General features: G+C 36.8%; 1 pseudogene; it reads left to right on the top strand.

Moving 5' to 3' along the window:
- Nucleotides 1-26,406, top strand: part of LOC148109433 (BH3-interacting domain death agonist pseudogene) — a 195,975-nt pseudogene extending 169,569 nt beyond the window's left edge.
- The last annotated feature ends 674 nt before the right edge of the window (nucleotides 26,407-27,080 follow it).

Here is a 27,080-nt window from a genome sequence, read left to right as displayed (position 1 = left end):
TAATTTTATGCCTTTTTCTGAACTCAGTTATTTATATTTATAGAGCACACTAGTTGCTGCAATCTCTTCTCAACACAATAATTAGTTTATGTTAATTCCCCAAGAATTACCAAATTTCCTGCTTTCTACTTCAACTTCTCTACAGACAAAATGCAAACTGAGCTCCGTAACCATTGAAGCCAACTGCTGTTAATCTATTTTAGGTGACACATTCTGGGACATTATGACAAGAGTACATAGATGACATCTTTAGATAATCCTAAAAGAACAAATGGCAAACCTATCAAATAACTTTATTGAACCAAACCAAAAAAAGATCACACAGAACAAGAATGCTTGGGAAAATGTGAACAAAAGAAAGGGATTTATGGAAGTCATTTTTAGAATGTTCCCTTATGGATCCTGACACAGCAGAAAAAAAAAAAAAAAGGTGTTGGAGTACATAACACCTTTTTTTCTTGCTTAGTTGGCAGGCACTTCTCACTTGGGGGAACTTTATTTTATTAAATGACTGTCAGGAAAGAAAAGGATCTGCATTATCACATTTTTCAGGAAGGGTAATCTGGTGCAACAGCTGTTAGCCTTTGTACATTATTTGTAATTCTGTCTTTTGCAAGGTATGTTAGGAGGCTTGATTTTGATTTACAGGATTTTATGGAAAGTGTAAAACAGATTACTGGCAGCATGCAAAAAGGAAGTCTAGTTTTTATACAATAACCATTTTATTCAGGAGAATGCATGTCACTCAGGATTGTTACACTTTCTGTAGTTCTTTTAAAACAACTTAAAAGTGTATATTTTTGAAAATGATTTTTTATGTAAGACTTATCTTACTGACTTTTTACAAACAGTTTATGGATTTAAGTTTTGTACTTCTTTTATGAAATCTACAATGTAGATGATAATGATCTCTTTAAATATCTCTCCTTCTTCCACCTGCTCACCCAACTGGATTGTGAGCTCCCTGGGGGCAGGGATTATATGGCATATTAATTTTACTTATCTTTGGAACCCCAAATTCAAACAGTGTCTGCATATGTAATATTTGGTAACTGTTTTCAGAATGACAATAAATGCAAACAAATTTATTCTTTCAGTGGTTATCTCTTATTACCAGTGGTAGGCATTTTGTCTCCAGTTACTCATGATTTTTCTTTAAATCCTTACTACTGTGTTTTTCTGTTAGAGAGTGTCAAAAACTAGATTAGGCTTAGGCAAGCCAGAAGTTGACTATATGCCTTTTATCTTTGATGGCTCCATTTCATATCCTTTTTTTAAATTCAGCATTTCTTAAAGTATATTCCAAATAAATTTAGACCAATGATGTGCTCTGTGATAAATAAAATCCATATTCAAATAAATTTGGAAGTGCTTCTTATATTCTATATTGGCTATTTGGAAATTCATATAGAAGCCACAAAAGAAAAGCCTTGAGGACTTTTTTACTTGTTTAACTGCAAGTCACTTATATCAAAACTGTGTTTGCCAGGGGTGCCTGGGTGGCTCAGTTAAGCATCTGACTCTTGATTTCAGCTCAGGTCATGATCTCAGGGTTGTGGGATGGAACCTTGCATAGCTGCTCCATACTCAGTGGGGAGTCTACTTCCCTCCCTCTCTCTCCCTCTGCCCCTCCCCCTATTCCTGCACTCACTCGCTCTCTAAAATAAAAATAAATAAATCTTTAAAAAAATGCAAACTTATTTGTATATGGACTTTTTCCCCCCTGTAAAATTTATTCATATCTCATGCTAATTATGAAGAAAATACATTTAGGTTATAATGTCCACAATATTTCAAAATTACACTAACATTTTGTACTCTTGACTTTGCTCTATATTTTTGCAAGTTCCAGTTGCCCAGTAACCTATTATATAAATACTTAAGTGTTTTGTTTAAGCAAAAAATAAAGAACTGCTCTATTTTCCAGTATTCTGCTGTATAAGATTTGAGATCTCCATTTTGATCTGACTGGTTTACTGTCACTTTATGGTCTCATTACGACTTCATCTAAAGTTGAAAAATCATAAGCCAAGAGTTTATCTATAGAATCTGGCCTGACCTTCAATCTGGTTTAAATAAAATAATTTTTTTTTCATCTTTATATTTTCATCTCACATTCTCTGATAAAATTAACCAAAAGATATTTGAAAAACAAATTGAGATTTCAATTGCATTAAATAGTCTCCAGATCACAGTCTCTTAGACACATAGAGCTGCATTTTCAGTGTTATGAGAGTATTGGCTTTCTAACTGGGAGGTTGCATCACCTCTCTCTCCCCTGCATTCCATGTTCATTGCTACTGTTATCTGCTCTATAATATTCTAGAATTAGATCAGCAAATTTTTAGAGCCAAAGTTCTAAACTATTTTGTAAGCCAGTTAGAGAATTCTATTATTAAACTAGAAATCACAACCTAATTAAAAAGGAGAGGTGAAATGCATGCTCTCATTTCTCCTAAACTATTGGTATACGGTACAAAATGAAAATGATTAATTTTTGTGGGAGATATCCCAATAGTTGAGCCCTTTATTTACTTTTTAATTGATTTTGTACTGATTTCCTCAGCTCGATGCTGTTATTTTCATTATTTCAAATACAAAGCTATTCCTAAAATTCTGTACAACTGTAATAATGTTTCATCTCAACCCAGTGACTGCAGCTGAACATTGAATGCAGCTAGCATCCTGTATCATTATTATCTCAGTAGCTCAGTTTTAACATCCACTCAGTTTAGAGAAGTTGTTGAAAATATCATTTTTTAATTTGGATATTTCATATTGTATTTCATGAAAGGTCAGAATACCAAATGAAATTTTATAGTATTTTAGTAAATGTGTATATTGCATTTATAATGAAATCCAAGAAATGTAAACTACCTAATCAATTATATCAGTTATACACTTCCTATTTCTTTTCCCTACTGCATTGTTGGAAATATTAACCACAAGTAAATAAAATGAGATTAATCTGAGTTTTTGAAGATCTATTTAGGGGCGCCTGGGTGGCGCAGTTGTTAAGCATCTGCCTTTGGCTCAGGGCGTGATCCCAGTGTTCTGGGATCAAGCCCCACATCAGGCTCCTCCGCTAGGAGTCTGCTTCTTCCTCTCCCACTCCCCCTGCTTGTGTTCCCTCTCTCGCTGGCTGTCTCTGTCAAATAAATAAAATAAAATCTTTAAAACAACAACAACAAAAAACTAATTGACTAGTGAAGATCTATTTAAACAAAAAATTAAGAATCTGACCTCTTTCGGGACACCTGGGTGGCTCAATAGATCAAGCAATGGACTTTGGCTCAGGTCATGATCTCAGGGTTCTGGGATGGAGCATCATGTCGTTAGGCTTTGGGAGAATTCTTCTCCCTCTCCCTCTGCCCCTCCCTATCCCCCCGCTTGTGCTTACTCTCTCTCTTTCTCAAATATATAAATGAAATCTTTTTTTAAAATCTGATTTATTTGATTTTTTCTCTTGTCTGTTCTTCATAGTCTCTCATAACTGAAGGATCTTTCTACTTGTCCCTTTTTGAGAAACTTCTATGGCAAGATTCTTTCCTCCCCCTTTTCTATTTTCCATTCTGAAAATAGTTTTAAGGCTTTAATAAAATTATAACTATTAAATATGCTTAACTATTAGTATATGCTACTATAACTATTAAATTCTTCAGTAGTTTGTACCTTTTTTTCACTTTAATCTTGGTTTTGAAATGAGCCAGGCAATTCCGGAAATGTCAATCTTATTTAGGGTTTACTTTTTGTGGATCACACAAATAACCCAGATCTTTATAAAGTTTAGCTTAATAGCTATATCAATGAGCTAATGTATACATTCTTTGTCATGACGTGGATATATATGCCACTGCTAAATAAGAGGGAGAGATATGTGGTTATTTAAGTCCTTCAGAAGCCTTCATTTAGACATTTCACAAGGGATAATGGACTCTGGGCTGTAACAACCTTGAAGGATAGCCAGAGCAGTGTTGGTGGATCTGTGCTCTCAGTTTGACCACTGAGTAAAGGAATAGAGTGGGATGCTAAGATTGGTGCGTTATTGAATGCTGCATACATTTACTTTCCTAATGGAAATCCTTTCCTTGAGAGGACTTTCAACATGTATTTTGAAAGAGCTAGGCCACAAAGGGTTTCTCATATGTGAACTTAAATGTGAGTTTAACTGTCTCAAAGTGGTGCTGAGGAAATAACTAAAAGCATACCACTTTGGTAGTGATTTATAAGACTTTAAGATAGTTGGGAGGATGCATGCCTGATTGCATCACATTAATGAATGAGGAATGATGATGAGAACATGTACTGGAAATAAATAGTGGGAGTCAATCACTCCTAGAAACAAGATGTATTATGGTGGGGATATTGTATTACCTGGGAATGTATTTTCCAGTTAGGACAATGTCAAGCTCACTGCTGAAAATCTCTCTAATATCTATCAAAGCTTTCCAACATTCAAAATAATCCCTTCTAAATGCTCCCATATCATCCTTGTAGTGGAACTGTCATATTGATTCTCATACTATTTTATGAATTGTTATTTTTCTGTATCACTTACCAGACAATATGGTAATTCATGAATTGCAGCTGTTATACTCTTAGTGTTTAGCACAGTTCTAGATAGAGAAGAGAGTTGGTAAGTATTTTGTCAGTAAAGAAGTGAATGAATGCAAACATGATTGGATAAAATAGCTGAACAAGAGATGTTGCATTAATAATTTCTCCATAATTTCTTCAGTTATCATGAAATAAGATGCAAAACACTCGTACAATGGAAAGTGTTCTGAACCTCAGCCTTAGGAATATTGTTTCAATAATTCTGAGGTTGAACCTAGGAAGTTTTATTTTAAAAATTTCTCCCATTTTAGGACCTATTTTTCTAGTAAAACTTTAGATTATTGATACCTCTACAAAATTGATTTTACTGATTGTAAGTTGATATGATGAAGCCTTTGTGAAGGAGAATGATAAAAGGAATACATGTTTTAAGAACTTTGTTATGATATTAAATGATGTCTTCTCTATGAGGATACTCTCAAGATATCTGTATATCCTTAGTGTTTGCATAGTTAGGTGACTATGTATTGTCTGAGCCTGAGTCCACATTCTCAGATATACTATCAAAATCATTGTGTTCTTTTTAAAACAAATTATTTGTACTCTGAACTAATCCTCTGTTGGGTAGTGGTAAATTCCAGTCATAGCTGGGACACTTCCTTTTCGAGGGTGGTACCAGAATCTAGGAGCCTTACATGGATGGCACCACCAAAATGGGCAAAAGAGCTATTAGAAATGAATCTTAGCCATTAGAAATAATTTTAATGATATGACACTCTTAATAATGGTGTAATAACTAATACTTATGGAGTTATTTGTGTTCAGTGATTTCCTAAGTCTTCAAATGCATTATGTCAAAAAATTATTCTTACTCTTGTTAAAATAGTTAGGCAGTCTTTATTCAGTTCTATCATGATATACATAGGGACTAATACAGTAGGGTTTTTCAGTAGGGAAAAGATACTGGGTTCAAGTACCAAGGAATCTGTAATTAGTGCCATACCCCCCAAGTGCTCAGTCCTACAAGAATGCCTCCACTTCAAACACTAATTGCAAGACCAAGATTGTCAGATGAATTTCTGACCTACTGGCTATGAATCCTACACCCCCCTCCCTGGGTTCAATAGTTTGTTAGAAAGGCTCACAGATCTCAGGGAAACACTTATGTTTGTTAGTTTATGATAAAGGATATAACAAAGGGTACAGATGAACGATTTGATGAAGAGATACATACAGAAGGGATGCAAGCACAGGGACTTCTGTTCCCACGTATTTGGGGTATACCACCCTCTTGGCGAGTAGATATGTTCAACCTGGAAGCTCTCTGAGCCCTATACTTTTGGGATTTTTATGGAGGGTTCATCATGTAGGTATGATGAATTATTTACTTAATTCTGAGCCTCTCTCCCTTCTCCGGAGAATGGAAAGTGGGGCCAAAAGTGCCAAACTTCTAACCATGGCTTGATATTTTTAGTGATCCACCCCTATCCAGGAGCACTAAGAATCTCCACCTTAGAACAAAAGTTGTTCCTATTATTCAGACAATTCCAAGGAATTTAGGAGTGCTATGTCAGAAACCAGAAATAGAGACCAATCCATATATTTCTTATTATTTCACAGGTGATCAAGTTGAAACGAGATATTTGCAACATCCAAAATTGACAAGATTATAGTTCCTTAAAAATGTAAGGAAATAAGACATAACATCCAATAGAAAACTGGCTAGGGGAGGTAAATAGCCAACTCCCAGAGGGAACACCCAAAGGCTATTAAATATATGAAGACATATTCAATTCACTAATAATAAAAATAGTAAAAATTGACTTCTCCCAAACTGCAGGACTATAATCAGAAAGGTATGCTATTACCTACCATCCCTTCAGTGTTGATGAGACTGTGAGGAGTTGGAACTCATATTGAGGCTACTGGGAATATAAATGTTTAAGAATATCCAAAAATAATCTGACAGTATTTATCAAAATTAAGTCATATGTCTAACAATCCTGCTCCTGAGTAGTGCAGAGTTGATGGCACCTTCCACAATTATGTGAGTGGTAAACACAGTTATTCACCTACTAGATTTTCCTTCAATGAAGGTTTTTTACACTGTGTGCTAAGATTGTTGTCAGTAAACAACCTTCAGTCTCAACTCCTTCAGAGCATACCAAGGTCTCAGCTGCACAAAAACTATCTAGCCCAAGGCCGTTTATGGAAGACCCACATTCAATGACTCATTGATGCAGATATATAAAGCTTTGGACATCTCTGTCCAATTGAGGAAAACTGAAGGACCATTCTACCTCCAGAGCTTCCAGTGGGGTTGCTGTAAATTATTGTTGGGTCAGTTTCACAGCTTGATTTTTCCTCCACTCCCTCCCACTTCCTTCCATTCACTCCTTAATAAACTGCCTGCACGCTAAACTCCATCTTAAAACAAGCTTCCAAGGGAAGCCCAACCTGTCTGAGAAAGCAGGTGAGAAAGATGAAGTTTTGAAGCTGCATCACTCACTACCCAGCCAACAATGAGGATTTTGTCATTGGTTGTAGGTGAAGCAGTGAACCCTGGCATAGAAAATTGGGATTATATACTGATGGAAGGGGATGTATTAGCCAGTATGGTACATTAAGGATTTGAGAAATCATGAGGAACTCGCAACTATGAGGAAAACAAAATTAGCCATTGTTAAGCTCTATTGATGTTTTTTAAAAAAACTATAACAAAAAGCTGACCCTTTGTAGAATTTTTGACTTCTGGTTCTTGCAACTTTGGGTTCTGTTAGTTTAAAGACTTTAGTTCTCAATGGGATATCCTTCTGTTGAGGAAACAGACATTGAATTTTAAGTGGTAACTGTTGTCTGAGGACTTCAGGCTCCTTGTTCCAAGGGACCAGAAGGCAAGAAGAGGAGTCACTATCCAGGCTGGGGTAACAGATCTTGATTAGGAAGTGATGGGGCTACTGTTTCATAATAAGGTAAGGGGGTGGTATGTTTGTCATCCAGATCATCCAATTAAGGGTCTCTTTTGATGGTAAATGGACAAGTTCATCAAACTTGGCCTGAAGCAAAGTATGATGATCATGGGATCAGAAGTCTCAGAGTTGGGAGTCTGGGTCATGCCACTTATATGTAAGCCACCAGCAGAGGTGTTGCTGAGGATGTGGGATGGATAGTAGATGAAGGAAATGATGAGACCAGCAGCAACTGTGGGGCACTGGTTTTTCTTTTTCTATGATTCCCCTAAAGAAGAAAGGTTCATCAGAATCCCGGTGGAGCTGCTTCCAGAATTGTGTTTGAAGAGGTGAATTCAAACAACTAAAGGAATGAACTGTGCTATGCCACCCAGTCTCTCTCAAGGAAGGACATGTTGATGGTGATGCTGGGATTGTTCTCCTCAGAAAGCCCTCCCTTGTCAGCTTAGGGGTTGTGCAAGTTACACCCCTAACTGCGTGGCCCTCATTCGTCAAACTATAGATCCAGAAGTATAAAAGCCTGGTCATTCTGGCCCAGAGAAAGATATCTCACTTCAATACAAGAGAGACTTGAACATGTTTAAATGCTTTTGAAAAGAAGCCAATCAGCAGGAGAAATTTCTTCAAAATCAGGAGAAGGCAAGAGGGCTATGAGATTCAGATCATGGGTAATATTATAACAAGGGATCTTGTTTTAATATTAGTTAAGAGGCACAATTAAGTATAATAATATTTCCATGAAAAGCATCACCATTACCTTCACTGAATTTTAAAAATTACACTTGTAATATATAATAACAATTACATTTGAATCATTTAATGTTATCTGTATTTGAATTTTCTACACACCATAGCAATTTGGTATTGTCATCAAATTTTCAGTATGATAGTATTACCCCCAAATTCAGGTATCTGCAATATAATACAATATTGTAACTATGTTTAAATTTTTATTTTAACAATTTTCCCCTATGAATTTTGACTGAATTAGGCCGTGGTTGTTGGCAAAAACCTTGTATTGGCTCTGGGCTTCATACCAAGTACTATGTCTTTACGTAGGAATAAAACAAAACTTCTTATATCTAGATCACTGGGGAATGGGGCTGATTTGGATATATAGGAATCCTGAAAGACTGGCTCTCTTTCAGCCATGTGGCCACTTGCTCTGCTCCCTTCTGGCTAGCCCCATTTCTGCTTTGGGAACTCATCCCACCACTGCTTCATGCCAGTTTTTCTTTGGATCCAGCTGGCCCTAGCTCTACTGCTGGCTCGGGCTGTTCCATGTTTCAACGGCAGACTAAGTCTTCTATTTCCAACATAGCTGGCCCCATCTTTATTTCTGGTCTCAGGCCAGACTCAAATTTATGCAGATAAACTGGAAATTTGGGTGTGGTAAAGCAGAGTTGGGGTGGATATTTGGGATTGTCTTAAGGCTCATCGAATTTTTCAATGTGTCACATTAAGATGGGTAATATTCTATCTTCAAATGGAAATTATTTCTTGTCATTCTTCCCCCTTCATCATGCGTCCATCTCCCACTGGCTGAAAATCTGGAGGGGCATGGTCCTGGACATTCTTTTGAGTTAAGACTGGTGCCATATAACATCCCCACCACTCCAACATATTTTGTAAAGATTTAAATTTATCACAAAGTGTCAGACACTAGCCATCTCTAGAAAGTAGCTACAGTACACTTTGGTTTCTCTGAATCCTAAGGCACTCTCAAGCCAAAGCAAGAACTGTTGATAAGCAAATGCAGAAGGAATCTCTTTACCATCTGTACTTGGGGATTTTTAGACTCAAACATCCAGCAGATAATTAGGCAACTTGTTTGAAATAAAAACCAAAGTTGTAACTGCAAAAATTCCCAAATACCCCTCTCTTTATCCTGCCAGGGTTGAAACTATTTAATAGGAATAAGTCAAATTTAGAGATAAGTGGAGCGGTATTTTAACAGAATGTAATGACCATGCTGATACAGCTGTAATTTTAGTCTATTTATATACTTACAGATATAAATATATTGCTCATTTTTATTACATGAATCTAATTTAAGAAACATAAATGCAAAATAAATCAAGTGATTATATTTAAAGATACATAATGATTTATAAAAGCAGTTATTTGAGAACCTATAGAAACTAAAATAGGTTAAATGTAACTGCATGTACCAGTTTGTGAAATAAGTATTTTTTGCCTTCCTTAATTCCAGGTTTAAAAAAAAAAAAAAAAGGCCAGAATTTTCACCATCTGTTTCTAAACAGCACAGATGGTTGCAAATTTAAGTCTGTTGTAAAAGCGTATTGCTTAGTGAACTGTCCACAGTGTTCTCTGATAAGTGTCAAATCAGTCAATCGACAGTTAATAGCAGCAGTAACTTTTCATCTACCTAACAATGGTACTAGAACACACTAACCTTTGCAGAACCTCAGTCTTTTCCCTAACTAACTCCCTGATGCTTCTTTCTCAACTGGTTCTCTCCCCCAGATTAAAAAAAATCATGATAGTCAGATTTCCATGTGTCTTATTACCAAAATTAAGTGTGTGTAGTATTAAAATGGTGACATAGCATACCTGATTGAATGGCATGACATGAAACTTAAATACATATGAGTACCTACAATTGTTCACTGTATGAAGCAATGCTTTATTGTCACTGATATAAAATTGGAAATATGAATTAATCTATTCCAATTTGGTCATACTAACCTATTTTTTTGTTAGTATGTTGGTTTTGCTTTGTTCAGTAGTGCTAGTTGGAAAAAATCAGCTACCCCACAGGTTGCAGTGAAGAGTAGTAAGGGACAAAAGTCCTCCATGTAAAACACATGGCACATATACACTGCAAAGCAGAAAAAAAATTCTGTCATACAACTTGTTCTAAACTTGATGTGGTCTTGGCTCTTTCTCTCTATTTTTTTTCTGGTCCTTGGCAACTTTGGCAAACACTTTGGCTTTAACTTCACGTTAAGAAGATCTAACAGCATTCCACCTTGAGGATTCAGCTGAACATCTACTTGAGTCAGGAGTCCACAAATCCTCCAAAGTAGCCGAGGACATTAAATCATTTATGGTTTAAGCTTCGATCGTTTTCTTTAAACTTAGGGGCTATTGGACTTAATAGATTCTTATATTTCATTTGTGTGAGAGGAGTGTCTTTTGGATATTTTATTCAACTCACGTTTCTTGAATACCTTTTGTTGCTTATGCACCACTGATAACTCATTTTGATATGTATTACCCAAATGTACATTAATTTCATCCACAAAAACCCATTTCCAACATTAATTGTGTGGATACGAGAGTCTCTGGTATTAATGTCTGGTTAGTAAGTTGCCTTTCTGCCTAGTGCTACTTCAGGATCCCTGGTGTGTAAATTTCTAATTACCAAAACTCGCTGCACCAGGGATGTGATGTAAACAGTCTAACTATACATTCAGATATTCTGCCTCTGGTGACCTCTATGCTAGCTAGACTAGTTTGTCTTTGGCAGGGATTTAAATGTGAGAAAGCACCTCATTTGCCCTCAAGTAATTCCTTATTAACATTTAATTTTCTTGGAATTCTCTCTTCTTTTGTCTTGGGCAAAAGCTGCTGAAGAACTGAAAATTTTCAGCTGACCCTAGGAAGATCTTAGCCCCCAAACTGGTCCTCCCCTCTTCCTGGTCAAAAATCAGCCAATTAATGGCTAAACCAATTAATGGCTAACTGCAGTCTTAGTCTTGAGGTCTTGCAACCTGTGTCATCATTAACACATCCTCTGGTTCCCCATGCCTTCTGAGAATTTCAACAGTGAACAATTCTTGAAACAAAACTGAACTTTGATTGATCTTCCTCAGTTTGTTCCATGAAATCTTTAATTATCTGTCATTTATTAAGAAGTTATTGAGCTAACGGTTTTGGGTTGATTTTCCTCCTTCCCTATTTGTGAACTTCTTCCAAATTTGGGGGCTTCTGGACAAATTACCCTGTATTCCATGCAGCTGGTGTAAAGAAAAGGGTGTGCTGTTTTTGAATACTTCATATTATTTTTATTAATAAAGATTTACATAGTACTTACCACATGCACTATTCTAAAATCTTTAAAAGTACTAACTACTGGGGCACCTCGGTGGCTCAGTTGGTTAAGCACTCTTGATTTCTTCTCAGGTCATGATCTCAGGGTCATGAGATTGAGCCCCATGTCTGGCTCAGTGCCTGGTGTGGAGCCTGCCATGGTTATACCCAGGACTCATATCCAGCTGAAGACAAGGATCCAGCTCCTGGCCAGTGTCCACTCTGGCTGGCCACAGCCACAGCTGGACCAGTTGTTCCTACAGACTTCTCGTACAATCCTGCTTATGTCCCCAGCACAGAGTAGACAGCAATGCTTGCTAAATTGAGATGCAATAACTTCTTTTAGCCTCATTAAAAACTGTTTTGTTTTCTAAAAAAAACAAAATTCTCTCTCTCTCTCCCTCTCTGCTGCTCCCCTCCCCGCCCCTGCTCGCTTGTGCTCTCTCTAAAAAAAGTATTAACTCTAGAATCCTCATAACTATCCTATAATATAGATACATATATTGTCTTGATTTGAAATATGAGTAAACTGAGGCACAGATAAATTAAGAATCTTGTTCAAGGTCACACAGCTAGTAAGTGGCATAGCTGAAGTTCAAAACAAAATAATCTGATTCTAGAGAATGTGCCGTTAATTACTTATAGCACATAACATATCAATCTATGATTGATTAATATAATATGATAATTATTGATTAATCAATAATTTCTTATTCATTTCTCTTATTTTCTTCTCCAAGTGATCACCAAAAAATGAGAGGTAATTTTTGTCTTCACCCATCCAACACCTGAAGAATTACCAAGACTTCCTGTCCCGCGTTCCCTTTCCATAGGTGATTACTAAGGAAATGTTATTGTCATTCTAAAGTATGGGCTTCTAAGGTACACAAACTGCCTTACCTAGGAAGGAAGGGAAATCTAGAGGGTGGAGGGAGTGACCTTCAAGAATGCCAAAAAAGAACAGAGAATTCCTAGAGTTTGGGGGCGTTTGAGACAATGAAGCCCCTTGAGGAGGTAGTATTCATTGGCTTTGATACAAGAATGCTTGCAGATCACAAATAAGTTCTGCAGTGTTGCAGAAGCTAAGATAACCAACATCCGATTGAACATAAACGGACTGACTCCTGTACAGAGCAAAGCCATGGAGTTTTAACAAAGTTTTAAACAAAGGTACTTGTTTTTCATTAGCAATGGGTTATATTTCTTATTTTTTTTGTTCCCAGATTTTTGTGATATAATTGACACATAACACTGTAAATTTAACATGTACAATGAGATGATTTGATACATGTATGGATTGTGAAATGATTACAATAGGCTTAGTTAACACTTCTATCACTTCACATAATTACAATTTTTATTTTGTGGTGTAAACATTTAAAATCTAGTCTTTTAACAATTTTCAATTATATAATACAGTATTATTAACCACAGTCACCATGCTGTACATTAAACCCTAGGAACTTACTCATCTTATAACTGAAAGTTTATACTCTTTGACACACATCTTCCTATTTTCCCTACCCTCAAGCGCTGGCAGTCATCCTTTCCTTCTGGCTTCAATGAGTTTAACTTTTTTAGATTCTACATATAAATGATATTATAGTATTTGTTCTTTTCTGTCTGACTTATTTCACTTAGTATAATGCCTTCAGGGTTCATCATGTTGTCACAAATGGCAAGATTTTATTCTTTTTTTTGTGGCTGAATAATATTCCATTGTGTATATATACACAGCACATTTTCTTTATCCGTTTATCTGCTGATGGACGCTTAGTTGCTTCCATATTTTGGCTCTTTTAAATAATGCTGCAATGAACATAGGGGTGCATATATATTTTCAAATTTGTGTGTTTTTTAAGATTTTATTTATTCATTTGAGAGAGAGAGAGAGCACAAGCAAGGGGAGCAGAAGAGGGAGAGGGAGAAGCAGACTCCCCACTGAACAGGGAAGCCCAACTTGGGACTCAATCCCAGGACCCTGAGATCATGACCTGAGACAAAGGCAGATGCTTAACCAACTGAGTCATCCAGGCAACCCAAATTAGTGGGTTTTTTTTTCTTCAGTACCGATAGGTACTCAAAAGTGGAATTGATGGATCATATGGTAATTCTATTTTTACTTTTTTGAGGAACCTCCATAATGTTTTCCATAGTGGCTGCACCAGTTTACATCCCCACCAACAGTGCACAAGTGTTCCCTTTTCACCATATCCTTGCTAATACTCGTTATTTCTTGTCTTTTTGGTAATAGCTATCCTAACAGGTGTGAGGTGATATCTGACTGTGGTTTTGATTTACAATTCCCAGCTAATTAGTGACGTCGAATATTTTTCCATATACCCATTGGCCATTTGTATGTCTTCTTTGGAAAAATGTCTATTTAGGTGCTCTATCCATTTCTTAACTAGATTGTATTTGCTTTTCTCCTGTTGAGTTTTATGGAGTTTGTTATATACTTTGGTATTAACCTCTTATCTGATAGATGATTTGGAAATACTTTTTTCATTGTGTAAGTTGCCATTTCATTTAGTTGATACTCTGTACTCTGGGTGCAGTGAGGGAGAAATGAGCCTGTCTGGCAGCATCCCACGCAGCTAGGGAAGCAGGGCACTCACTTACCTTCTCTCACTTTCCCCTGTGGGAAAAATCAGGGGCCAAGACGAGCTTCCCTGGCACTGGCTTGTGCCACCCTGGGGGAGAGCTGACATTGGTAAAGTGAAATTGTTCCACTTACCCTCTCCAGTGTGTACTATCTCAGATTTTTTTTTTTTTTTCGCTCCAGCAGTGTGTTGGAACTTCTCTGCTGTGTTCCTGGACTTTTGCAAAGGCTCTGTGGTCCCTGAGTGACTGTCTAAATCAGTGATGTCCAGGGGCTCTGACACCAAGGCCAAGAGGGGCTGGAGCTGGTTCACAGTTCCTATCAGGGTCCACAGTCAGGATCGGGGTATGTATGCTTCTTACCTGATGCATAGGTGAGTTAGAATCCTCCTGGTTCCTTGGTGTATAAACCTGGTGACGGAACCAAAGCCAAAATGGCTGTAGCTAAGCATTCAGGGATATGGAGCTATTTCCAGATCTATAGACAGGATCACAGGTCAGCACATCAGCTGCTTGGCTGCGGGCTTTTCTTCTCAAAATGGCTCTCCTGGGTGTTGGACTGTACCAGGATTTCACTATCTCTTACCCAAATCCCACAGCTCTCACAAAGGCACTTTTGTCTGTGGATGGATACCAAATTGTTATTATTGAGGGGAATATGAGCAAGGGATGTCTTATTTGGCCATCTTCTTGATGTCACCCCAGCTTCTGTTCTAAACTTTCTGCACTGTGTAAGCTGAGTATACTTTCATGACTTAAAGCCAAGGAGGGGTTGCTCTGGAGGACTGATACCCAGGCCACTGGAGGCTTGAGATTTAGAACTGGCTTTAATTTGACTTGATAAAATAATGTGTTTTCTTTAAAGAGAGAGAGAGAGAGAGAGAGTGTGTGTGGGTGTGTGTGTGTGAAATTTTTAAAACATAAAAATGTGGCCACAATATGCATGCTGTTTTGTAATTTGACATTTAACTTATTAACTCTTCCTGTTATTAGTTTTATATGTCATTGTTTATTCAAAAACTCTTGTTAGATGTTAAATATTTTCTAATTTTGTTACTAGTAATGTGGCAATGAATATTTTGATAGCCAAACTTTTTTAAATTTACCCTTTTACTTCTAAGATAATTTGTTAAATCTAATTATTTTGGAAATTCTGTTGCTAGGTCAGAATGATTTTGTAACATTTTGTGGTCTTTTTTTTTAATTCAATCAGCCAACGTATAGTACATCATAAGCTTCAGATGTAGTGTTCAGTGTTTCATCAGTTGCATATGACATCCAGTGCTCATCACATCACGTGTCCTTCTTAACGTCCGTCACCCAGTTGCCTCATCCCCCTACCCACCTCCCCTTCCGCAACCCTCAGTTTATTTCCCAGAGTTGAGTCCCTTATGGTTTATGTCCCTTTCTGATTTCTGCCCATTCAGTTTTCTGTCCCTTCCCCTATGATCCTCTGCACTATTTCTTATATTCCACATATGAGTGAAACCATATGTTTTTCTCTGCTTTACTTATTTCACTTAGCATAATCCCCTCTAGTTCCATCCATGTCGATGTAAATGGTAAGTATTCATCCTTCTGATGGCTGAATAATATTCCATTGTGTATGTAAACCACATCTTCTTTATCCATCCATCTGTTGAGAGACATTCAGCTCCTTCCACAGTTTGGCTATTGTGGACATTGCTGCTATGAATATTGGGGTGTAGATGCCCCTTTGTTTCACTACATCTGTGTCATTGGGGTAAATACCCAGTAGTGCAATTGCTGGTCATAGGGTAGCTCTATTTTTAACTTCTTGAGGAACCTCTATACTGTTTTCCAGAGTGGCTGTTCCAGCTTACATTCCCACCAACAGTGTAAGAGCATTCCCCTTTCTCCATATCCTCACCAACATTTGTTGTTTCCTGTCTTGTTAATTTTAGCCATTTTGACTGGTGTATGGTGGTATCTCATTATGGTTTTGATTTATATTTCCCTGATGCTGAGTGATGTTGAGCATTTTTTCATGTGTGTATTGGCTATTTGTATGTCTTTTTTGGAGAAGTGTCTGTTCATGTCTTTTGCCTATTTCTTGACTAGATTCTTTGTTCCTTAGGTGTTGAGTTTCATAAGTTCTTTATAGATCTTAGATACCAGGGTTTATCTGATATGTCATTTGCAAATACCTTCTCCCATTCTGTAGATTTGCCTTTTAGTTTAGTTCTTTTATTAAGATTTAATTAACTAATTAATTAATTTGACAGAGAGAGAGACCACAGCAGGGAGGAGCTGCAGGCAGAGGGAGAGGGAGAAGTAGGCTCCCCACTGAACAGGGAGCCCAATGTGGGGCTTGATCCTAGGACCCTGGGATCATGACCTGAGCTGAAGACAGACATTTAACTGATTGAGCCACCCAGGTGCCCCTGCCTTTTAGTTTTATTGACTGTTTCCTTTGCTGTGCAGAAGCTTTTTGTCTTGATGAAGTCCCAACAGTTTATTTTTGCTTTTGTTTCCTTTGCCTTTAGAGACATGTCTTCTAAAAAGTTGCTGCGATGTGAAATTTTTCTAATTCTTCTTTAATTTCCTGGTTGGCCCATTCATTCTTTAGTAGGATGCTCTTTAACCTTGCAGTGTTTGAATTCCTTCCAAATTTCCTCTTGTCATTGATTTTAAGTTTCAAAGCATTATGGTCTGAAAATATGCAGGGAATAATCCCAATCTTTTGATATCATTTGAGACTTGATTTGTGACCCAGTATGTGATCTATTCTGGATAAAGTTCCATGTGCACTGGAGAAGAACGAGTATTCTGTTGTTTTAGGATGGAATGTTCTGTATGTATCTGTGAAGTCCGTCTGGTTCAGTGTGTCATTCAAAGCCTTTGTTTCTTTGTTGATCTTCTGCCTAGATTACCTGTCCATTGCTGTGAGTGGGGTGTTGAACTTCCCTACTATTAATGTATAATTATCAATGTGTTTCTTTATTTTGGTTATTAATTGGTTTATATAATTGCCCGCTCCCATGTTGGGGACATAAATATTTAGAATTGTTAGATCTTCTTATTAGATAGACACTTTCAGTGTGATATAGTGTCCTTATTCATCTCTTACTACAGTCTCTGGTTTGAAATCTAATTTTTTTTTTTTAAGATTTTATTTTATTCGACAGAGATAGAGACAGCCAGCGAGAGAGGGAACACAAGCAGGGGGAGTGGGAGAGGAAGAAGCAGGCTCATAGCGGAGGAGCCTGATGTAGGGCTCGAAGGTAGACGCTTAACCGCTGTGCCACCCAGGTGCCCCTGAAATCTAATTTGTCTGATATGAGGCTTGCTTACTCCAGCTTTCTTTTGCGGTCCATTAGCATTGTTCTCCACCCCCTCAGTTTCAGTCTGGAGGTGTCTTTAGGTCCAAAATGAGTCTCCTGTAGACAGCATATAGCTGTGTCTTGCTTTTTTATCCAGTCTGATACCCTGTGTCTTTTGATTGGAACATTTAGCCCATTTACATTCAGAATAACTATTGAAAGATATGAATTTAGTGCCATTGTATTGCCTGTAAAGTTCCTGTTTCTGTAGATTGCCTCTGTCTATTTCTGATCTATGTTACTCTTGGTCTCTCTCTGCTTACAGGTTGCCCCTTAATATTTCTTGCAGGGATGGCTTGGTGGTCACATATTCTTTCAGTTTCTGTGTGTTCTGGAAGCTCTTTATGTCTCCTTCCATTCTGAATGACAGCTTTGCTGGATAAAGTATTCTTGGCTGCATGTTCTTCTCATTTAGTACCCTGAATATATCATGCTAGCCCTTTCTGGCCTGCCAGGTCTCCGTGGATAGGTCTGATGTCTGTCTAATGTTTCTACCTCTGTGGGTTATGAACCTCTTGTCTTGAGCTGCTTTTAGGATTTTCTCTGAAATTTGGAAGCTTCACTATTATATGTTGGCGTGTGGATCTATTTTTATTGATTTTGGGAGGGGTCCTCTCTACCTCTTGGATATGAATGCTTTTTTCCTTTTTTAGATTAAGGAAGTTCTCAGCTATGATTTGCTCCATTATGCCTTCTGGCCCTCTCTCTCTCTTTACCCTCAGACACCCCAATAATTCTGATGTTGGTACATTTCATGGCATCATTGATTTCTCCAAGCCTCTCTTCATGAGCTATTAGTTGTTTTTCTCTTTTCCTCAACTTCTTTCCTTTCCCATCAACCTGGCATCTAGGTCACTTACTCTCTGTTCTGCCTCATTCACCCTAGCTGTTAGATCATCCAATGTAGACTGTATCTTAATTATAGCATTTAAAATTTTGGCCTGATTAGATCTCATTTCTGCACTAAGAGATTCTGTAGTGTCTTGTATGCTATTTTCAAGCCCAGCTATTAGCTTTATAATTGTTATCCTGAATTCCAACTCTGGCATCTTACTTGTATCCATAGATCTGTGGCAGAGAATATTACCTCTGGTTCTTTTTTTGTTGTTGTGAATTTCTCCTGCTAGTCATTTTACCCAGAGAAAAATGGATGAACAAGTGAGCAGAATCAAAAATATCAACAATTACCCAAGAAAAATACACACTAGACAAATACAAAAAGGTCAGAAACCAAAACAGAAAAGCAAACAAAACAAAACAAAATGAAACAAAAACAAAAACAAGGGGTGCCTGGGTGGCTCAGTGGTTAAGCATCTGCTTTCAGCTCAGGGTGTGATCCCAGCGTTCTGGGATCAAGCCCCACATCAGGCTCCTCCGCTGGGAGCCTGCTTCTTCCTCTCCCACTCCCCCTGCTTGTGTCCCCTCTCTCGCTGGCTGTCTCTCTCTGTCAAATAAATAAATAAAATCTTTAAAAACAAAACAAAAAACAAAACAAAACAAAAAAAAAACAAAAAAAAGAGGGAGGAGAGAGAATATAATCTCACAGGGTGGAGAAAACAGTGTGATCCACTTGTTCCTGAGTGCATTTTGGTCTGTGTGTTAGAAGACACTAACTCCCAAAACTGCAAAGAAAGCAGAACTTATAGGTATACGAAAATAAAATTGAATTGAAAAGAGTGAAAGGAGGCCAAAAATGAAGCATATATCTATAAAATGTAGATGTAAGAAATAAAAGTAAAAAAGCAACTCAAAAACAAAGAGTTGATAAAATAAGAAACTAGGTGAAAAGGGAAAAAAGAAAGAAATGGAAAATTTTAGACTGAAAGATAAATGAATAATGAGAAAAAAACCTCGAGTTCTATATACTATTTTCCCCTGGCACTGGATTTTTACAGTCTTGTGGGATCCATAAACTTGTTGTGCACCTGTTCTTCTAGTTTGTCTTCTGGGGGTGGGATCTGCTGTGCTGCTTCTTAGGTGTCTTTGCTGGGGGAGTTGCACCGTGCCTTGCCATGGGGGCTGAGCTCAGTGTAAGCTGGTCCTCTGCGTGGCTTTTGTTCCCTGAAGGCTTTCCACACCTCTTTAGAGGATCAAAATAAAAATGGCTGTGCCCCAATCTCCAGCCCCAGAGCTGAAAGATCGCAGTCCCCCCTCAAGTAAATCCCCTACAAGGGGTATTCACTTTTGTGTGTGCCAAACTCCGTAGACTCCTGTGTTGTTGGCCCGCAGCAATCCTCCCTGGGGTGGGGGGTGGGGGGGTTAGAGGGTCCCAAGTTACTGCCATTTGTAGGGCCTGATGCTGACAGTGGTCTCGGAATCGTGTGTGTACCTGCTCCACCCCTCCCTGGGGATGGCAGATTGTCCCCAGGTTCCAGTCTGTTGCAGGGTGCCTGGCAGAGAGTAGTCACCCGATTCAGCCAGCTTGCGGTTTACGATGACCGGAGCTGAGATCCCCCTTCTGGGCTCACTGCTGTAACCAATTTCCCTGCTCCACGGCTAGGGAACTCGACTGGCTCAGGCGCCCCAGTTAGTTCTGTGACTCCTGGGATCCTGAGACCATACTGACCCACCTAGAATTCTGCCTGTTAATCCCTTGAGCCCCTTTTGGATAGGCGTGTCTCTCACTGGAGCAGATTTTTAAGGGTTCCGATTTTGCCCTCCAGAACTGTATCACTCTCCGGTAGCCGGCTTATGGAGGTTCCCTCCCCCATCCGTTTATCTTCCAATATCTCCCCTCAGATTCACTTCTCTGCACCTCCTACCTTGCACAAAGCAGTCACTTTTCTACTTGTAGAATTCCAGATATTTTTTTCTTACATCTCAGGCTGAATCATGGGTGTTCAGAATGGTTTGATAGCTATCTATCTAAATTCAAGGGACCAGATGAAACCAGGTCCCCTAATCTTCCACCGTCTTGTGGTGGAGTGTTCTGTGGTCTTTAGAAAGATACTGATTTACCTTATTGTTAGCTGGTTATGGGAATGTTCATTTCTTCAAATTTTTGAAATTGTAATAATTCTGTGCCAAATCTGAGTGTCATTATTTTTTTTAACAAATCTTTGACAGTTTTGCAAAAGAAAGTGACATCTCATTGGTGATTTATTTTTTGCATTTATTTGATTACTGGGGAGATTTCATGGTTTTATTTATTTTTATGAGTCAATATGTTTCCTCTTTGGTGATTTGCCTACTTTGATTCCTGAGCAAATGTTTCTTAGGTCTTCTAAAATTATATCATGATAGCTGATATGATATTATGATAGCTGTGTTCTTTGGCTCAAGAACTATGAATAAATTGTCTCACTATTTCCTTAACATATATTTTCAGGATAAATCTTGAGTATAAACACATATTAATTTTCCTAAGTTAAAGTAACTATTCTGGGACACCAGGGAACATTACAGAAGGGGGAAAAATCACATCCTAATATAATAGCATAGTCTATTTTTCTTATGAAGATAAACATTTCATTTTTATAGAAATTTGTTTTTAAGGTCTCCAAATACATAAAGAACCTCACTACCAGTTGACATATTATAGCATTGACATACCAAATAGATATTGAAGCTGTTATTTCAACTTTATTTTCTCATGTGAGTAGAATTACAGAATAAGCATACCTGAATATGAAATAAGTTAAAATAAATCACAGAATGGTAAAAGAAAGTTGCTAAGAGTAGATATAGAGAGCAATCTTGCTACCCCTAAAGGTTTTCAGCATTTATTATAAGCATTTATTAAACAAGTCTGAAAACAAAATTCTTCCTCATAGGTGCCCTGAGATTGGTTGAATCACTATTATAAAACTTGTCTGGTAGGCTTGCTAAAGTGTATGCAGGGGTATATGTCATGAAGAATTTATATCAGGGTGTTAAAAGTGATTTGAGAATCCCATTAAAAGAAATAACCTTAATCATCCACAATAACATTGCATTAATTATTGATAAATCTAATCAGTAGTCTGAAATTGCTCACATCTAATATTAATCAGAAAGGCAGATGAATTCCCAGCATGATGACATGCTCTTTGTGCCTTCAAGTACCTTTATAGTGTTATTATTTACATGTTCTTGAGTCAGAGAAAATTTATCTGAGTGAGAATCAGAAAGATTAGATCCTTCAAAAAAGTGACCTCACTGTGGTTGGGTTCCACTCTCAAAACTGGTGTATCCAGTATTGTCAATTCATAGAAAATGTAACTTCAGTGTTTTTTGTTTTAAACGGATTCTCTTGTAAAATCAAATTATCTTAATATATTTATTTTTGTCTTGATTTCAAAAAGCAAGTGGAGAGAAAGGGAGAGAGAGAACTGTATGCAAAATGGCAATATACCCATAATGCAGCTTAAGAAATAAAATATTTCTATCAGAGCACCTTTCCCTAATCCTCTTGGATCATATTCTCCACCCTCCCAACTAGAGTTAATCATCATTTTGAATTTGAATGTGTTTACAAATTTCATTTGCTCCTTTATACTTTATGTATGTATGTATATGAATATACTTTATATATACATGTATACAAATTAAATTAAAGCAATATATGGTGTCATTTTCTGTTTAATTTTTATAGAAATTGTATCATTATGACTCATATAGCTCTGTATAATTCACTTCTAGAGCTGTAGAATGCCCCAGTGTATACATCTACTGGAATTTATCATCTATTCTCCTGTCTAACTTAAATAGACATTTAAGTTATTTCTAAATTCCTGAGATTTCAAATACTGCTGCTTTGAACATTCTTGTACATATCTGTAGGAGAAAATATTCAAGTGTTTCTCCAGGGTATAAACCTAAAGTGGAATGGCTTGTCTGAAGCATATGCAACTCTTCAACTTTAATAAGTTTTCAGCAACTTGATTTTCAAATGAGATCGTGCTCATTTGCACTCTCACCATCAGCAGCTAAGTTTTCAGTTTGCTCACATTCTAATTAACTTAAAAGGTTTTTTGGTGTTTTGTTTTGTTTTTGCCAGTTTACTATATGCAATATCGATTTTCATTGTGGCTTTCCTCTATGTTTCCATAATATTTGTGTAATTGGGTGTTTTTTACTTGTATTGACAATCCTATTTTCTCTTTTGAGTTGTATATATTTGTTGTGTGCTATTGATATTTAATTGTCTTGGTAATATATTTTGCAATTAGCTGCACACATATGTGACTTTTTTCTTTACTGTTTTTGTTACTGTTTTTGTTGTCTTTTGGAGCACTTAAATTTTTATTTAAATACAGCTAAAACTGTCAATAGAGTTTCATTTATGCTTTATACTTTTTTGTTTGTATTCTTTAAGAAATCATCCATTATTGAAGTTAAAAATGTATCATATATTTTTTCTAAATGTTTAACTTCCTTGTTTTTCCTCATAATGTAATTGTGTACACGATGTGAAATAGGAATCCACTTATATTTTTAATATATCATTCCAGCATTGTTTTGAAAAATAAGTCCAACTTTCCCCACTGATGTTTGATTATATCTCTCATCACAAATGACACTTTCCTACACACAGATATATTTTTTAAAGATTTTATTTATTTATTTGTTAGAGAGAAAGGACACAAGAAGGCAGCAGACAGAAGGAGAAGCAAGCTCCCCGCTGAGCAAGGAGCCCAATGTGGGACTCAATCCCAGGACCCCGAGATCATGTCCTGAGCCGAAGGCAGATGCATAATTGACTGAGCCACCCAGGCACCCCACACAGATATTTTTTATGGTGGCTCCTATTCTGTTCCATTTGTGTGTTGATTTATCTTTACATCAATACTATACTGTTCATTATTTTTTTTTCATAACACATGATACCTTATAAGGCAAGTTTAGCCACCTACCACACACAGCAGTTCCTTTTCTTAAACAATGTTTTGATTATTCTTGGTCTTTTATCTTTTATATAAATTTTAGAATATGTCCCCCCCGCCCCACACAAAATCATAACTGTTATTGGAATTATTTTCTCTTATACACTCATACATGAAATCAAGAAGATTTATTTATTTCAAAGCACATTTTCTAAATTTATTTCTGATTTTTATATATTGATTTATCTTTAACATATATTTTGGTTTGTGTTATTAATCTTTGATCTAAAATCCTTACTTAACTGTCCTACTACATCTAAAAATGTGTAGCTTCTCTTGATTTCTAAGGATATTTGCTATCCCAGTCTTTAAACTGCTGCTTGTTTTTCTTATCTTTCTGTACTGACTGAATCCTTTTTGTGATATTTAACACATGCTGTGATATTTGGATCTTGTTTTATTTGCGCTCTTAAAGCAATATTTCTAACATTTTAATATCCATTATGTTGTTGCCATAGGCTTTTTGATAGACACACTTTATTAGCTTAAGAACATTTTCTTTGTTTCTTGATTGCTGATAAGTTGTTTGTATATATTTTTAATTTTAATAACTGAATGTATAACTTCAGTCAAGTACTTTTTTCTGAACCTAGTGAGATAATCCTTTTCTTTCCTTTTCATGGCCAATGATGGGATATATAATCTCTAGCTGGTTGGCCATGATCCCAGCTAAAATGTTATGGATTATGGATTATATTACTACAATTACCAGGTTTTACAACATAAATTTATACTGCTTCATGCATTGATTAGAAAGCATTTGCTCTATTTCAAATCCCTGGAACAATTTAAATGTGAGGTATTATTTCTTTCCTCATCTATGCCTGGGGTTTTATTTTCTTTGACTCTTTCTCCCTCTTCCCTCCCTTCCTTCCTCCCTCCCTGTTTCTTTCTTTCTTTCCTTCCTTCCTTCCTTCCTTCCTTCCTTCCTTCCTTCCTTCCTCCTTCCCCCTCTCTTGAGGGGCTGATTTAATCTTGTTAAACTTTATAGTAAATTAATATGTTCTATTTCATATTCAGTTAATTTTGGTAAGCTATATTTTTTTGTTTATTGACTATTTTCTCTAAATTTTCAAGTTTAAGTATTCAAAATATATTCTTTTTACATATGTTTTAAAAAATTACTGCTATAGTCTCCTTTTTAATTCTTTTTAAAACTTTTTGTGATTATTATTTTTGAAGTAAGCTCTACACCGAGTGTAGGGTTTGATCTCATGACCCTGAGATCAAGAGTCGCATGCTCCAGGGACTGAGCCAGCCAGGCATCCCTTCCCCCTTTAATTCTTAATATTGCTTATTTGGAACTTATTTTGTTTTCCTTGATCAGCCTTGTGAGTGGTTGGTCTAGTTCATTAGTTTTGCTTTCTAAGGAATCCGTGTCTGTATTTCAGTATCTTCACTTGCATTTTCGTTTTCTGTTATTAATTTCTTATTTTATATTTATAAAGCTTATATTTATACAGCTTTTTATTTTTATATTTATACAGCTTATTTTCCATTAGCATTTTAAGGGTATTATAATTGTACTTTTCACTACACTTAGTGTTAAATATTTTCTGATTTCTATTATTTCATCACACTTATTCAGCAATATGCTTTTAAATTTTTAATTTATTTTATTATTGTTTGTTTATCTTTTGGATATTGATTTCTAACTAATGGTAAACTTGATAAAACGTTGTTCTTTTGAAATATGATTAGTTTTCCTTTTGAGTCAAATATATAGACAGTATCACTGTCTTTTCTGCAAATGCTTGAAAACTGTATTTTCTAATTGTTGATCATAGGGTTAAATATGCCCATGATTAATTTGTAATCAGATTGTTCAAATCTTTATTCTTCACATTGTTCCCCATTGATCTCTTTCCCCATTATGAGAGTTGTGTTAAACTGCATTTTATTATAATTGTGGATTTGCTCATTGCTTTTTACAATTATGTATATTTTTTCCCAAAATATGTTAGGCTATGATATTAACTTCATTTTTTTCTTAGTTCACATTCAAACTTTCTGTGTTCTTATGTTTTATATATGCTGATTTTAAGTTGTAAACAGTTAGGTTGTATTTTATCCGATAAGGTCACCTCTTTTTATTTTTAACTGTTGAGTTTAATAAGTGTATATTCTTGGTGCCTTGGGGACTTTACCTCCAGCTCACCTGACCTGTGGCACCCAGCACCACACCCCCAGCTACCCACCTCTCAGCCTCCTGCCATGGCTGATGGGTGGGGACTTGGGTCTGGAATGCCCAAGAAACTTAATAGCTGCAACAAGCAGGAAAAGTATGACATCTAATAAATTATGGACATAGGAGCCTTTTAAAATTTTATCTCCTTTGGAGGCTGTTGACTCAGGACACCTGCAAAGCCAGAAGCAAGTCAGAGCCCTGAAAGGCTGCCCGCGCCAATAGATTCTAAGGTCAGCAATGGTTCAGGCCTCCAGGATGAACTCATCACAAACTTGCTGGTGTTTTTCTTCCCCTAAAACTGCTCCAACTATAATCTCTGCAAAGAGTTGGAGATGTTGGGTCATGAATATCAGCCGGTGCCAGCTTACCTGCAGGACCACGATGACGAGCTACAGACAAATGGCAACTGGTGCAGCCACTTCCTGAACAGCGAGAAGACAGATTCTGAGAGGAAATCATCCAGGATCTCACCAGGCAACTCACCCAAATAGGGGACCGGATAGATCACAGAATCCACTCAAGACTAGTGTATAACCTGGTGATGCAGTTTATGAATGTGAACCTGTGGGAGGAAGACAGAAGGAAGTATCTCACTGCTGTGTTGGAGCAGGTCATGAAGGCTTACCCTAAACACATGGAGAAAGAGAAGACCAAGCTGATGTTGACCCATGCTGTTGGCCAAAAAGGTGGCCAATCACACACCATCCTTGCTCCCTGATGTCTTTCGCACAACAGTGAACTTTATTAATCAGAGCCTACTCACCAATGTGAGGAACTTAGGAATGAGATGGACTGAATGGACAACTCTTCAAAGTATGACTGGTTAAAACTTGATATGGTGACAACAGTATACCTTCCTCCAGTGGAGATGGAGCCATCCATTTAAACAAAGTTCTTAGAGAAGATAGACATGAGATAATAGCTATTTATTTCTTACTGTTTTAAAGATGATGTTTTAAGCAGGTGATCCCTTTAGAAATTTTTACATTAACATGCTTGAATGAAAATGTCGACTTGTACATATTTCAATGAGTTTCATGCCATCTTCTAAATCCACTACACATTGTGCCTTTATCTTATTTTAGCTGTATGGGTCTTCACTTGAAAATTAAATTGAAGAACAGATTTTAAAGCAGAAGTAAAAAACACAATTAAAAAAAAAAAACTTTACTGTTTACTAAAGTGTGACCTTGGGGCATGGTCTTACAGCAGGTGTGTTTGAGGAGAGCAAGGACTGGAGACAGATGCACATACCCCTCACAAATGAAAAAAATCCTCTCAAAATAGGGAACATCTTAATACTAAAGAAGTAACAGTATTCTCATTTAAAAACCAAACAGTATGAGAGGTCCTGGATTAAAGTTCTGTACTCAAACAATGGGAAAATCAGGCTTCAAAACATGTGTTTGATTATTTTTTCTCAATTTGATTTCCTTTTATTTGAGTCAAGAAGGATCATGGGAACTTAAAAGGTGTGGAGGTATTTTCAGGGCCTATGTCA

The sequence above is a fragment of the Ursus americanus genome, chromosome 9 (assembly GCF_024610735.1).
Source record: "Ursus americanus isolate L20-20 chromosome 9, mUrsAme1.1.p, whole genome shotgun sequence".
Lineage (NCBI taxonomy): Eukaryota > Metazoa > Chordata > Mammalia > Carnivora > Ursidae > Ursus > Ursus americanus.
The sequence above is the reverse complement of the archived record's forward strand: the minus strand, read 5'-3'. Positions and strand labels throughout refer to the sequence as shown.